Here is a 16,044-nt window from a genome sequence, read left to right as displayed (position 1 = left end):
TAGAAGACAACAAGCATGCCAAATATCAAAGTCATCAATGAGCTGCCTAAAACTTAGGAAGAAAAGAGCACAAATATTGACACTGCAATCTAATATATTTCTGTTGAAGACAATCTGGGGATCTTAGATTATATTTAAAGAATACAGAATTTTAACAGGTATATAACACATGGAGGACACTATTTCTCCCAGCTTATATTATTACCTAGATGCCATAATCTGTTATTGTCCATGGAGATCATTCCAGAACTTGTCCATATACAAAATTCAAAGAACTAAATATTTTAATAGTAGCTAGATTGGTCATTTTACTTTTTCTATCAAAAATCATCATCTATTATCATCAGATTCTAATGATATTATAGGAGGTAATCTCCCCATAAAGATGAAAAAAAGCTTCACTATAAAACTACGTGCCAGGCATTGATCTAGCACTGCAGAGGTATTAATTTAATCCTCACAACATTACATGGTAGATATTTTCTCTATTTTACAAGTTAAAAAAAACTAAAGCACAGAGAGGTTAAGAAATTTATTTATCTGAACCCAGGCATTCTCACCACACCTCTATTCTCCACACGGAATTGACCTCCAGTAACAACCAAAAAGCACTTAACAGTTACTGGCATAGCTTTCAGTGGACACTCGTGATAAAGGGCATGATGACAATATACTTGCCAGAAAACAGGAAATTCAATCAATACAGATGTATTATTTTTTCATTTAGTAAATAGTTATTTACTACTTACTATGGACCAAAAGCTGTATTAGAATGTGGAGTACTCTCCAAACCTTGTGAAACACTAGATCTAAGAAAGAAAGGAGACAGACAGATCATACAATGTAGTTTTCTAGTGCAGACAGATCTAATATAGTTAGAATAAAATAAAACTGACAGGTATTATGGCCCAGAAGGAGAAATTAATTCTGCCAAGGGCACTCAGAGCAGTTGCACAGAGGAGGAAATACCTCAACTGAATAACAGACTTGTACAGGTATTTCTAGGTAACAGTCTATCCCCCCAAAATCACTCGCCACAGAAGGGCCAGGCTCTCACTGCTATGAACGGGCTGCAGCAGCAGACAATACGCCTTAGCACAGCGCCACCATCGTAGGTCAGCTCGGGGGGAGGGAAGAGGAAGCAGTAATAGGTCTGAGGGATCAGAATCAGCCAAAACAACAGGAACCAGGGATAAAAAAGTAGCATATCCATGAATCCTAATTTGATAGCCAATATTACTACCAAACTGCCTTTATTTGTCGGACACACCTGTATCTAATTTAAAAACAAAACAAAACTGGGGCACCTAGGTGGCTCTTGATCTCAGCTCAGGTCTTGATCTCAGGGTCATGAATTTAAGCCCCATGTTGGGGTTTAAAAATAAATAAATAAATAAATGGGCGCCTGGCTGGTTCAGCTGGTTAAGTGTTGCTTTCGGCTCAGGTCATGATCTCAGGGTCCTGGGATCGAGCCCCATGTCGGGCTCTCTGCTCAGTGGGGAGTCTGTCTCCCTCTCCCCTGCCCCTGCTCATGCTCTCTCTTGCTCTCTCCTTCTCAAATAAATATTTTTTAAATGAATTTTAAAAATGATAAATGAGGCATGTTGCGGGGAGAGGAGACCTTCAGTTAAGCAAGACTGACTTTGACTCCTTCCTGAAACCTCACCTTAAAAGTTTACAATTTTTAGAAGTATAAAACCCACAAGAATAAAGAAAACGAGGAAAGACACAACAGCAAATGAGAGAAGTCAATAACATTCCAGAAGCCAGAAAGGGAGAAAAGTGGTAACTAACAGGAGCAAGAAAGCTGAAACTTAAATCCACGACGAAGTCATCGAGAAACAAGATGGTGATCACAGAAAGCAGAAATGGCTGCGAGGGGCTGCGGTGGAAGGAGACATGGGAGTTAGAGTTTGATAGGTACATTTTCAGATTGGGCTGATATAAAAATTCTGAATACTGACGGACAGTGGTGATTGTTACACAACAATGTGAATGTACTTAACACCACTGAATTGTACACTTTTAAATGGTTACAATGGAAAAATTTAGGTTATGTGTATTTTATCATATTACCACAATATTACCACAATAAAAAAGAGAAGTAAGTGGATTCATGCTGGAGAAATTCAAATAACGGAAGCCTGATGAAGACAAAACGCAGCATAGGGTGAGAAACGAGATGACAGACTGAAACTTCATTTAAGTGGTGCCCTCCCAAACACCAATCTTCTCAGCCCTGATGAAAGAAAGTCTAAAGATGAATCTCTGGGGAGGATGGAGCAGAGACCTCAATCTCAGGAACACAAGCCACAACTGAAAGCGAGATGAAATCCCTGACTGAAAAACAGGAAGAATTATGTGAAAGTCTGCATTCCACACAGGATACAGAAGGCAGTCTCCAAGAAGAAGATGGGACTGACAGATTGCCTGATATATCCAGCCATACTGAAAGCATCTTAGATTTGTCAGAGAATTGCAAATGGATTAGTAACAGGCACAAAGTACATAAAATTCCAAGCTCGGATAATTATTTGAAAAAACAATTAAGATGAACAATAAAGGAAATGCAATCCCAGTGAATTTGTGACTCAGCTGTGAAAATTATTTGCATAGTCATAATAATTTAAATATTAAATAAAGAATTTACCCCCAAAATCCGATATCCTATAAAAGGAACATGACAGAAAGGAAGTTTATGTAAATGTTTGCAGGCAGTAGATTAATTACGATGACTAATCCTCATTTTTCTTAGAAGGAAATCAAAATGAACTACTACTAAAATGAACTACTGTCTAAAATGAAAAGCCAACACAAAGCAGAACTGACTTAGAAAAATAAAGGCAAGTATTAGAACAAACAGCTAAAAGAACTAAAACTAACTGCCTCTAAAGACTGGGAATCAGAGGTAAAAAGAGGAGAGAGGAAAACTGCTGTTTCTATACGCTTTGAAATATTATTCTTCAATAAAACTATATATAAACAAATATACTTTAATTTTTGAATAAAAATTTAAAGAGGTAAGGCTGCTTTTGTCATGTTAAAAAGATGTACAATTGTCTCAACTGAGTATACATCGTTTTTTTCAAACTATTATGTTGATTTGTCAATTCTACTGAATTTTCAGTAGTACTGAGGCCCAGTGTACTAAATACCTTTCTTGTAACACAATTCACGAACTGATACAGTATGCAATTCACTGGAGAAATACTTTGGGCATGTAGCAATTCTAAAGCCTAACTGTTTAAACCTACTCCATGAACACAGTGTTTTATTTATTCCTTCCCCCCTAAGAATATATAATTAGATATATTTATACAAAAGCTTATATTATTTGTAACTCTTGGGTCAAATCCAAATTTTGACGTTTTCAATGGCTAGCCTTTGTAAGCACCAGGGATGGTAGTGTTTAATTTACCTTTAAGTCTGAATGTCAAACAATACAAATGGGCAAACTGAAAGGCTACCTCATGGAAAAATATACAAAGTACTAAATATGCAAAAGAAAACAGGAAAGAATCCTATCTGCAAGAACTGTGGCAACCTGCAACTTTTTAAAAGTCACATTCTTGTGGGTACAAATTCACCAACTAAATATAATCTAATTAACATATTTCTTCTACACAGTCAGAACCAAGAACCTCATTCCAGAAAAAGAAAACACTTCAAAGCACAAGATTAAAACCATGAGCAACTACATCAGAATCTATTAATTTTTTTAAATTAATGAAGTTCTTTTCATATAAATTTAAAAAACCATGAATCTTGGTTTCCCCTTCTAGTAGTACTAATAATAAACAGTGCTGATTTACAACATATAACTGCTCAATTTCATGTATGGACTACATAACAGATTTCCAAATATAAACAACTTCTACAAAGACTTAAGAGCCTTAAAATCATATACAGCAATCCCCGGCCTCTTGTCCATGATTTCCTTTACCCTCGGCCAGAAGCAGCAGCTGATTCTCCTTCTGACATAGCACCAGAAGATCAATGTAGCCTAATGCTACGTCACAATGCCTACGTTATTCACTTGACTTCATTTCACCATGTGGTCACTTTGTCATCTCACATCATCACAAGAAGGGTGAGTATAGTACAATAAGATATTTTGAGAGAAACCACATTCACCTAACTTTTATTACAGTGTATTATTGTAGTTGTTCTATTTTATTAGGTATTGTTAATCTCTCACTGTGCCTATTTTACAAATTAAACTTTACCGTAGGTATGTATGTATAGGAAAAAAACACAGTGCATAATGGGGTTTGGTACTATCTGCAGTGTCAGGCATCCCTGGACATATCCCCTGCAGATGAGGGGGTACTAGTGCATGTTATATTATTTACACTGAACACCCATACACTGAAACAAGAAACAGTGACGGATACAGCAACCAAAGAAAACTTAAGTATTTATCAGTGAGTGTCCACGTGTTAGGAAACATGAAAGGGAGAGATGCATATGAGACAAGACTCCTGCATTCAAGGAGTCTGAAATTTAGCAATGCAGAAAAGGTATGAAGTGTGTGGGGTGGGGCTTGCCAAGACTAAGACATGAAGACAATTCATGAACAATATAAAAGAGTGAAACTGCTGAGTATTAAACTATGAAATATAAATGATACTTATAAATTTAGAGAAGAGAAAAATAATGGTTGCCTTGAAAATGGAAAGAGGCCTTGAACTGGGCTCCAAGTAGAAAAGCATTTGAAGAAACTTGAAGAGAAAGATCAATGGCTCTCTTTCTAGATTTTGCTGTATACTTAAACTTTTTCATCATGAAATACTGAAAGCAAATGTATGCAAAATTTTTAAAAAGTAATCTGAGAGAGAACTGATCCAGAAAAAGGAAAATAAATGAAGCAGCAAACAGAGAGGAAAATTATATATGAAGAAAAAATAAACCTTAACCAACAACCATATTATCTTGTGTATCAATAAATGTTCATACTATTTTGACTAGCCTCATTCTATTATTTGAAGAATAGGAGTGTTATAATCACACTTCCATAAAGAGACTAACAAAGTTTTGTTTAGCAACAAAAGTATGTAAGGATAGCTGAGATTTCCAGACTCCCAGTCCTATAATCTATCTATTATACTGCACACAACTTTACATGTTAAGTATTTTACAGTGGATTGACTTCATTATCAAACTCAATCTCCTCTAACAACCAAGAGCATTAGAATGCTACAGTCACTGTAAAAAAGAAACAACACCCATTTTTGAGTAAGTATGATTTAATACATGCTAGCCAAATGGGTCTCACTTAAGACCATCAAACTTTCATGACCAGAACCAGGGTCTTTCCAATAAATTGAGACATGCTACCATTCCAGTGTGTCCTCTAGACAACAGGCCATTCTAACGGTCAGAGAAAGGGAGGATGTTGCTAGGCAGCAAATTTCAGAGCTAAAGTCATGGTTTCAAGAATTCACATACAGAATTTTTTCAGTGTTTTTTTTCTAAGTTATTTTGGTTGTAAACTGACAGCAACATAAAAAAGGATTAAAAATCCCTGGGGCATGTGGTTGGCTCAGTCATAGAGCACACAACTCTTGATTTTGGGGTCATGAGTTCCAGCCCCACATTGGGTATAGAGATTACTAAAAAAAATAAATAAGTAAACTTTAAAAAGAGAAAGAAAAATGCTTAATATACCTAAATGAAAACATTCATGAAATGTACAAGTTATTATGCCATATGGTTATCCGTCACAAATTAAAAGCTTTCTCAGAAATTATACTACTTGTTATACCTAAATTTTTCCCTTCTTTAAGTTAATAAGGTCTTATTAGCTTTTGCACATATACAAAAGTGTATTCCAAACTAGATTAATATTCATCACCGGGGCACCTGAGTGGCTCAGTCAGTTGATCATCCCGACTCTTGGTTTTGGCTCAGGTCATGATCTTAGCATTGTGAGATCAAGCCTCACATGGGACTCTGCACTGAGCTGAGAGACTGCTTGTCCCTCTCCCTCCTTTTCTGTTCCTCCCTCTGCTTGTGGTGGTGTGCTCGCGCTCGCTCGCGCGCTCTCTCTCTCTCTCTCTCTGTATCAAATAAATAAATAAATAAATAAAGTCTTTAAAAATATATATCCATCACAAACTGAAAAACACTCACTGGTCTAGCAGGTAGGAGTCATAGTCCCTTGCATTTTCTCTCACTTCCTTCTGTTTCCGCATGGGCAAAAGCACAAGACTCCTATGCTTCCCCATTACATTCCCACCTGAAACAGCCCTGAGCAATAGCCAGGTGCTTCCTCCTCCTCCTACAGAAAGCCACCACCGAATTAATTGATCCCATTTACTTAGTATACAAAGGGTGTAATTAAGTTTCTTTCCAATATTTTTTTAAAGATTTTGTTTATTTATTTGACAGGGAGAGAGACAGACCAAGCAAGAGAGGGAACACAAGCAGGGCAGTGGGAGAGGGAGAGCACGGAGCCCGATGCAGGGCTCGATCCCAGAAGGCAGTCGCTTAACCAACTGAGACACCCAGGCGCTCTCTTTCAAATATTTTTATGTGTGTTTATGTGTGATTGGGAGGAGCGGGGAAAAGAAGTCTTGAATAGAGGCACAAAATAACCAAGGACAACCTTCAGCCCTCTAAAGCAGCTGTGGCACAATGAAAAAGGCAATTGTACCTGCAGTGGAAGACCAGAGCCTTAATTCCAGATCTGCCACTTTACTACTACTTAGTTGAGTGACCACCTTCGAGCATTTCTACTTGCCATGCTTAGCCTCCAATGGCACATCTTGGAAACTACCTTAACTTAGCAGAGTCTTTAATGATGATGATGATGATGATGCAGATGCAGAAAAAGGATACAAAACGGAAGCAGCAGCAGAGGTAAAAGAAACAGAAATACAGAAATAGAAATAGAGAAGTGGAGCTGATGGCGGGAGCAGTGAGCCTCAGGAATTGGTAAAGAATTGAAGGCTGCAACATGAACGAACTAGAGAATCCTATGAGTCTGGTAAATGACTAAAAAAACACATGAATGGTCCTGTACACTGTAATTTAAAATCTTATTTAACCAACATTTATATAGTGCTTATTATGTGTATCATTATTCTAAGCACTTTACAATTTATTTTGTCTTCATAATAGCCTTATGACATAGGTATCCCCATTTTACAGATGAACAAACTGAAGTAGAGATAATAAACCACTTACCCAAGTCACCCAGCTAAGTGGTGGAGCCAGGATTCAAATTCAGGGAATCTGGACCCTAAAACCCATGCTCTTGTGCAGCCATGTAGCTGTGGATGGATTATTTCTACTTACCTTTGGATATATTGTGTGATTTTTAGCACACATCTTCCTGACCACATCTATTTTAGATTAACATTTAACATTTTAGGGGCGCCCAGGGGGCACAGTCGGTTAAGCATGTGACTTCATTTGGGCTTTGGTTGTGGTCTCAGGGTAGTGAGATCAGCCCATGACAGCAAGAAGTTGGCTTAAGACATTCTCTCTTTCTCAGGTGCCTGGGGGGCTCAGTCTGTAAACGTCTGCCTTTGGCTTGGGTCATGGTCCCAGGGTCTTGGGATCAAGCCCCGCTTCAGGCTCCCCATCCAACATCCTGGGACAGAGCCCTGCACCCAGCTCCCCGCTCTGTGGGAAGCCTGCTTCTCCCTCTCCCACTTCCCCTGCTGTGTTCCCTCTCTCGCTGTGTCATACAAGTAAATAAAATCTTTAAAAAAAAAAAACTCTCTCTCCCTCTCCGCCCTACCCACACCCCTCGTTCACGCACATGCTCTCTCTTTCTAATAAATAAATCTTATTTTTAAAGGGGAAGCTAATGAAGATTTTGTTTTGTTTTTTAAGATTTTACTTACTTGTCAGAGAGAGAGAGAGCGCACAAGCAAGGGAGAGGATGAGGGAGAGGGAGAAGCAGACTCCCTGCTGAGCCAGGAGCTGGAAGTAGGACAGGATAGCAAGACACCATAGCAGGACACTGGGATCATGACCTAGGTCTAAGGCAGGTGCTTAACAGATTGAGCCATCCAGGCCTCACAATAAATAAATTGTAAAAAAAAAAATTAACATTTTATTATCTGTATCCTATCAATAAGGAAATAACTGTAGTAGGTATCAAGAAAAAACGAGAAACTGAGATAAGTGTTTTATCAATCATATTCACAAACTCAGTAACGAATAGTAACAATCACTAAAGTACTACATTAGCCTTTCAGGAATTTATTCTTTTTAACTTTTTGAAAATATATCAGTTCATGTGCCATGCACACACACAACGCACAGAATATGGACTATTGCTTATTAAATTATAGTCTGTTTCAATGATCGTGTATTAAACTAGTTAAATACTTGACCAACAAAATATTTCCTAATGGACACAGACACCATTTCACTGTAGTTACATTTCACTGATAACTATAAAAAACTCTATGTAATTATATCAGACAATTTTTAATTACTGCCACCACAAAGTTTTATCTAATAGTTGAGCATAGTATTAATACTTATTAAACAATCTCATTAAATATATTTGTTATTAATAGTAGTATATCATATTCAAATAATTTCCCCTAAAGAATACATATTGGTACTTCCCAAATTTATCAGCATATTATATTTGTAGTACCATTTTAAAATACTGGATAAACCATAAAGAGGACTAAAAGTTAATTTTAATTTTATGGAGGATTTGGGATCAAACTGAATGTTACACAACCCAATTAAAACAACAAAATCAAATATATTCTTTGGAATATAGAACCAAAAACCAGACTTTGAAAAGTCTTATTAACATTAAGACAATAAACTAAATTTTGAAACAATTCCCAGAAGTGTTAATGCTACATGTGACTCTTCTCCATTAGGAGAAATTTATGCAAAATAAGCATGTCTTAAAAGCCAACTCAAACAGTGTTAGGGTGAAAATAAAAGACATGTGAAGACAACTTTACTGAACACTAGGAGAAAATTTTAGGTTAAAGTAGTATAAAAACATTAACTGAAGAATATGTGAAGAGAAAAATTAATGAAACAGAAGGGGGGGTTCTAATTAACCAAAGATGAAAACAACAGAACACAAACAAGGAATTCATATGCAGAACATTTTTTGGAATTTGCATTGAAAATTAATGGTACAGAGTAATCATCAGAAAACACGAGGTCTCATCTAAAACATAAAGAGCGTATATCACATTTTCCCATGCATACTCAATGAAGACTTTCCCTCCATTACAAATAGACAAAAGGTTTTTGTTGGTACAATTTACTATGCCTATTCTCAGCCCTAGGATATTTTTGCACCCAATCTCAAATTGGAAATGGGATGCTATCTGTCCTCAAAATGTCGAGTTACTGGCAGAAACATAGCTCCATGTCTAATAAAACTTTTATGCTCCACTACAAGTCTTTTAAGTGGTATTCTTGTTTACTTGTAACTAAGACCACCTGTGTATTTTAAAACATAAATCAAAACTTATGGGACATACTGTTCACTGATTCAATAGATCTGAATTTTTCCCTAATATTAGAATACAATCTTAGTTAGCACTTACTAAACCCTACTGCTAAACAAATTAATTTATAGTATATGTATCCTTCATTTTATGGAATTAGTTTTCCAAGGTTAGTACACAGTGAATCCTACTTTCCCACCAAAGCAGAGAAATGTTTCCAAAGAAATACACTCCCAACACATAAGCCAGAAACTGTCTACTGCAAAGGAAGGCTGACATTTCCTTTGTTTCCATTTCCTCATTGGTAGTATCAGGTACCATATGACATGCAGTACTCCTTAGGAATGGAAAGTGGAAACATGTTAAGAATTAGAAGATTTCTACAACCAGATGCACAACTGTGACCAACTTAGGAAGCATGGAATTAAAACTGGTTGTCCATTTACTCACATCAGACTCCATGATTCTACTTTGATGATGAAGGAAAAGTGTGTGTTTTTAAAGTTACACAGTACTGCATTAAACAGAAAAGACATTCTCATATCATAAGAATTTTTCTATCTGAAAAAATATATTTTGTAATGGGATGCAATTGCTAACATAGTAGAAAGTTATTTTCCTCTATAAACTATACTTTGTTTTGTTCATTTTCCTAAATAAACTCTCATTTCCATCTCCCAGATTTACACTTTAAATTCCTTTAAAAGCTCTGTCTTAAAAAAATCTGTAAAGGGGCACGTGGGTGGCTCAGTAGGTTAAGTATCCAACCCTTGATTTCAGCTCAGGTTATGATCTCACGGTCTCGGCCGGGCTCCATGTTCAGTGTGGAGTGTGCTTGAGATCCTCTCTCTTTCCCTCTCCCTCTGTCCCACTCCCCCCACCCACACTGCTCACATTCTCTCTCTCTCTCTCTCTCTCAAATAAGTAAAATCTTTAAAGACTGTAAAAATATTTAACTAATACCAATTTTCCTTTCTGGGGGGCAAAAAACCCTTGGTGATCTCATTTCTATGAAACAGCTCAACTCCGAGCCTGAGCCCCAGGGGTGAAGTAGGCCTTCAGAACCTACCCTTCTCCTCTGCTTTCTCCCGAGCCACTATTACCCATCTCATTCGAGCACTGAAGAGCAAAATGCAGAGAAACACTGCTCCACCACTCTGGCTACTTCGTACTAACAGCTTCTGACTCAAACTCCCCTTAGGAGCCCAAGAGAAACCCATTCCTATCACTGTAGAAGCTCGTGATACCTAATAAATGTACTGAGTAGACCTGTTGATGGTCCTCTTCACACACAGCAGTGGTAACTGCACTGCTTACTGACAGCCACACAACAGAGGCCATCCGCAGTATGCAGAACTGTAAGATCCACGATCTCTACTTCCCATGGTAGATACCCTGCACTATCCATGGGGCTGTGAAGATAACAGATTTCACTCTCGTGATAAGCTGACTTTTAAAAAGCTGACTTTAAGAAAAAGTGATTATCCAGGGGGACCCGAGCTAACCACACAAACCCTTTAAATCTAGGTCTAAATAAGACAGAGAAGTCAGGGAGACTGGAGGGTGAGACACACCAGACATGAGCAACAATCTCCCCAGTCGACTTTGTAGATGGAAAGAGCCATGTGGCAAACAATACAGGCAGTATCTACGAGCTGAGCGTGGCTCCTACTTAACCAGCAAGGAAATGGGAGCTCAGTCCCACAACTGCAAAGAAGTGAATCCTGCTAACAATTTGAGCTTTGCAAGTAAGCTTTGGAAGATCCTCTACACAAGAACTCAGCCCATATGACAACTTGATTTCAGCTCTGCAATACCCTGAGTAGACAACCCAACCACACCACACCCAGACTTCTGACATACAGAACCCTGCGCTAGTTAATAAATGGGTGTTGTTTTAAGCCACTGAGTTTGTGGCAACTTGTTACACAGCGACAGAAAACAAATACAGGGACTCCTTGGAGGGTAAGGGTATATAGGCTGCTACTGCGGCAGGTTTCCATTTACCAATAGCAACACCACAACAGGAAGGCCTGATACAGAGCATACAGTTGACTGAAAACTAAAGAAGGGTCACCATAATGAAGAACATGCTTGGAAACCTCAAACTGCCCTGCTTTCACTTCCTTCATATTTATCATTACCAGACCAAACATATTCATTTGTTTGCTGCTTCTGTCATTCACTGCAATGAAAGCGCCATTAGAACAGGGACAGGTCTCTCATTCTCTGCTGCACACCGAGCACCTTAAAAAAATGCCTGGCACATAGGCAGGCAATACGTATTTCCTGAATTAGCCATCTATAACCCAAATTCAAACCATGTTATATATGAAGTTTTTTAGACTGAGAAACTGAAATAACTACATTATCAATTGAATATGCTGCACCCAGCAAAGTCCATCTTAATACATAATTTTCCTTTAATACAAAACAGAGGGGCACCTGGGTGGCTCAGTGGGTTAAAACCTCTACCTTCGGCTCGATCTCAGGGTCCTGGGATAGAGCCCTGCATCCGGCTCTCTGCTTGGTGGGGAGCCTGCTTTCCCCTTTCTCTCCGCCTGCATCTCTGCCTACTTGTGATCCCTGTCTGTCAAATAAATAAATGAAGTCTTAAAAAAAAATCCAAAAAAAAGATACATGTCTCTCCATATACAGTTGTTTCACAGATGCTCTTACAGATGCCTGAACAGATGCAATCCATTAAAGAATATTTGCAGCCCGGTAAACATATCAATAATAACAGAATGGCATTTTGGTAAACAATATGATCATGAAGCCCCAACATAAAACTACTGAAGAATTTATTTTCAGTTGATGGGGCCAGTTCAAGTCCTTACTTCTTTCCACACAACCACCCCACCTCTGCAGAGCCAGAGCTGAAGAATCCTAATATCCCTGAAGAAACACAGAACCAGAAAATCTCCAGGTGAGCAGTAGAGCATATTTCTACATGGTGGATCACATCCATCTTCTTTGTTGTAACAAATCACATGTTGCTCAAAATAGGTTTAAAATAAGTTTAAAGGCCCTAATACAATATAAAAGAAATATCGTAATAATCATACTTCCACTAGATACAGATTTCAGACTCGGGCACTTTCCAGAACATGTAATGGCAAAAGAGATACCCAATTCTCTTTTAACACATTTCTTTTCTGCCAGAATCAATTACTTCTACAGCACTTCCCAACTTAAACAAGGTACATTCCTAAAAATGATTTTTTGGTTGGTTGCTTGGGAGTCATGAACGTCTTTCTGCCCCAAAGAATCATTGTTCTAAATGATGGTTAGATGATGCAGTACTATACTTCAGGATGGTTATAGGGTTTGGGGCCCCGGCAACTGCCGCTATGTATTTTGTCTACTTACACTTGATCTCATTCTTTAAAATGGGGCAAGGGACTAAGGCTGAATCATCATATGTATCAATGTTTTTTCTCAAGTACTCCAATTCCTAAATAAAACTTTTTTACATTTAAAAAGGTTAATCTTAAATCGGAACCACCTAAATTCAGCTTGAAAAAAGGTGTGGAAAGCACATATTCTACTTAGATATTCCTGAAAACAAATTTTATAATGCAGAGAAAAACAAAGCACTATTATAGGTAATTCACAGAATGACTTTAGCACTATAAACTCAAAGAACTTCCAAAATTTATTCAGAGTTCAAGGACAAATTTTCATTTTAAAGACAACAAAGAGCTCAGGTTCCCGGGCTGCAGCGGGAGGCGCGTCGGTTAGTTCCCGTGCACCGGTCCCCGCCGTTTTTCCGCCAGCATGCCGATGTTCGTGGTGAACACCAACGTCCCCCGCGCCGCCAGGCCGGACGGACTCCTTTCCGAGCTCACTCAGCAGCTGGCGCAGGCAACCGGCAAGCCGGCCCAGTACATCGCGGTGCACGTGGTCCCAGACCAGCGCATGGCCTTCAGCGGCTCCAGTGAGCCGTGCGCGCTCTGGAGTTTGCACAGCTTCGGCAAGATCGGAGGCCCGCAGAACCGCTCCTACAGCAAGTTGCTGTGCGGCCTCCTGGCCGACCGCCTGCGAGTCATAGGATCTACATCAACTACTTCGACATGAACGACATGAACGTGGCCAACGTGGGCTGGAATGGCTCCACCTTCGCCTGAGGGCCACACCTGCCCAACCGGCCCGCACCAGGCCCTGCCACCGGCAATATTGTGCCCACTTCGCCCCCCACCCCCACAGCGACCCCCACTTCCAAGTCCGGACAAATAAACTGTTTGGAGGCTTGAAAAAAAAAAAAAAAAGACAACAAAAATAAAAGTAAAGTGTTAATACACTAACTTCACCAATCCACCAAAAGTTAAAAGAACTTCACACCTGTGACCAGTGTTGGTTCATACCCTGGAGTATGACAGAGAGACAAAAACTGCATAATAACTATTCCTCAAAATTATTCCCTATCCCTATGAAGATGTACAATCAAATTTCCTAAAAATAGGATCCGAAAGGGGGGGAGGGGAATTCTATTCCTCTTTAGGGAAACTGTAATTGTGTGCATGCGAATGTGCATACATAGGTAAGTGTATTATGTATTTGTCTATATATATGGCAGCCTAATTCATGCTTATGCCTGGATCTACAAATTAATCATTACTATTGAAGTAACTAGCCCTGCTAAAATCTCTGTCATAAGCATAACATGACTGAAATAATGTTCTAACAGTTACTTATTTGAAAGCCATGAATCTATTTCCTTATAAATGTCTTGTTCTTTCTCCACATTTTTATTCACTATTTATATATATACCCCAGATAAAACTTGCTAACGCACCAAGAAAGTATTTTATCAATCTCTACATGTTTGCCAGTGGGAACTGGCTGAATCCAAATATATCAGAATTACCAGAATGCAGAAACTTCTTAGTGTGCATTAAATGGACATAACCATATCCTGATAATGCAAGTTATCAAAAACCTTTCCTTCATTTTTCAACAGGATCACACATACCTTTTTGAAACACCCTAAGACTTCTGGGACATCATCACTCTCTCCTGGTTCTCATTTGTGTGACCACTCACTGCCTGTTTCCACAGCAGATTCCTCATCCTCTACCACAGCTCAGCATCTCCCAAAGCATGGGATATATACAACAGTAGGTGATACATATATAATAATGAATCGTTTCATGAGAAAGTTATTAGCTTGTCAAGCCCTTGAGCCTTCTAATTACAAAGTCTTACTGTTTTTTTGTTTCATTTGGTTTTTTTTATTGAGTAAACTTAAACTCAGAGTATTTATCCAGCTAAAATTTAATACTATTCTATTTGGTGTCATCACTTTCATTTTTCCATTGCCAACTGCTTAAAGCAAGTTATATTTGTTTGCCATTTTTAGCACCAATATAATATTCCCCTTTAAAATAAATGTATTTAAGTAAAAAAGTCACCTAAAGAATAATAAGGAAATAATTGCATTTTGGAGTGGTCCTTGAAACAGTGATACATCAGAAACACTGTTCTGACCAGAACTGTGGCTATTTCTAAACTCAATTCTTCCTCCACATTTTCTCACTGTGATCACCCCAAATACTCAGCGAAGCTCCATATTTCGATTTCAGATATTGTGCCAGAACATCTGATGCTACACCTTCAAATAAAACCCATTCTCTTCTGGATCACTCTATCACTACAACACCACTTCCAACTTCACCATCAGAAGCTAGCCAAATTCCCCTTTACCGCTATTCACACAATCTCAAAACCTAGGCATTATCTTCGTCTACTCACTGATTTCCAGCAGTTACTAAATTCACTCATTCCCAAACACGTCTTGGGTTCCTGTAGCACATGAATAAAATTATATCATCTTAGAAAACCATTTTCTTTTAAAACTTCATAATCTATGAGAAGAGAATCAAGCCTTGTAGACTCTTTCTCCAAAGTTTTGAGGTAGGGGTGCACTCAGGAGGACATAAGATTAAACAGAACTAAAAAGAAATGCCTGAGAATATTAAAGTGGTTATATTTCTAAATGATAGAAATAAAAATAGGTACCATCTTCCCCACATTTTTCTGTATTTTATACATTTACTGTATTTTTATAATCAAGAAAAAATATATTCTACAAAATGTTCCCATCCAGACTCATTTCTCCTTCCCTATTCAAGCATTCTGGTTCAGACTCTCATTATGTCCTCTTGCCTAGCCTCTAAACTGACCTTTGTGAAGTTTACTGCCCAAAATGTTATACATACAGGTATAAGAATAATATTCTTGAAAAGTTATCTTTACTAAATTACTCTTTTATTCCACAACCTTTAATGACTCTCTATTGCCTGTAATAATAAGAGTTTTCTGCTCTAGTAACTTTTCAGGTTAGCTATTATAATCTAGACCCAATCCTACCAATATAAAATAAAGGAGGAAAACAGTATTATGACAAGTCAAATATTAATGCTTTATCAAAAAGTTAAATGTAAGTTAAAACTATTTAAGATTCTAAATCTGGCATGCTGTTAGTAGTTCTGTAGATACTATTTCTCAATATTCCTAAAAATTAGGAATTTCTCAAAATTCCTAGAATTCCTAAAATTTATTATATACTCAATTTTGAGAGACTCCCATGTTAGAG

General features: G+C 38.0%; 1 protein-coding gene and 1 pseudogene across 4 annotated transcripts in view; one reads left to right on the top strand and one right to left on the bottom strand.

Moving 5' to 3' along the window:
• Window positions 1–16,044, bottom strand: part of FRS2 (fibroblast growth factor receptor substrate 2) — a 116,082-nt gene that overhangs the window by 78,999 nt on the left and 21,039 nt on the right. The window lies entirely within an intron of this gene.
• LOC125106529 (macrophage migration inhibitory factor-like) lies at window positions 13,155–13,699 on the top strand (annotated as a pseudogene).

The sequence above is a fragment of the Lutra lutra genome, chromosome 8 (assembly GCF_902655055.1).
Source record: "Lutra lutra chromosome 8, mLutLut1.2, whole genome shotgun sequence".
Classification (NCBI taxonomy): Eukaryota; Metazoa; Chordata; class Mammalia; order Carnivora; family Mustelidae; genus Lutra; species Lutra lutra.
This window is presented reverse-complemented; position numbering and strand designations above follow the sequence as displayed.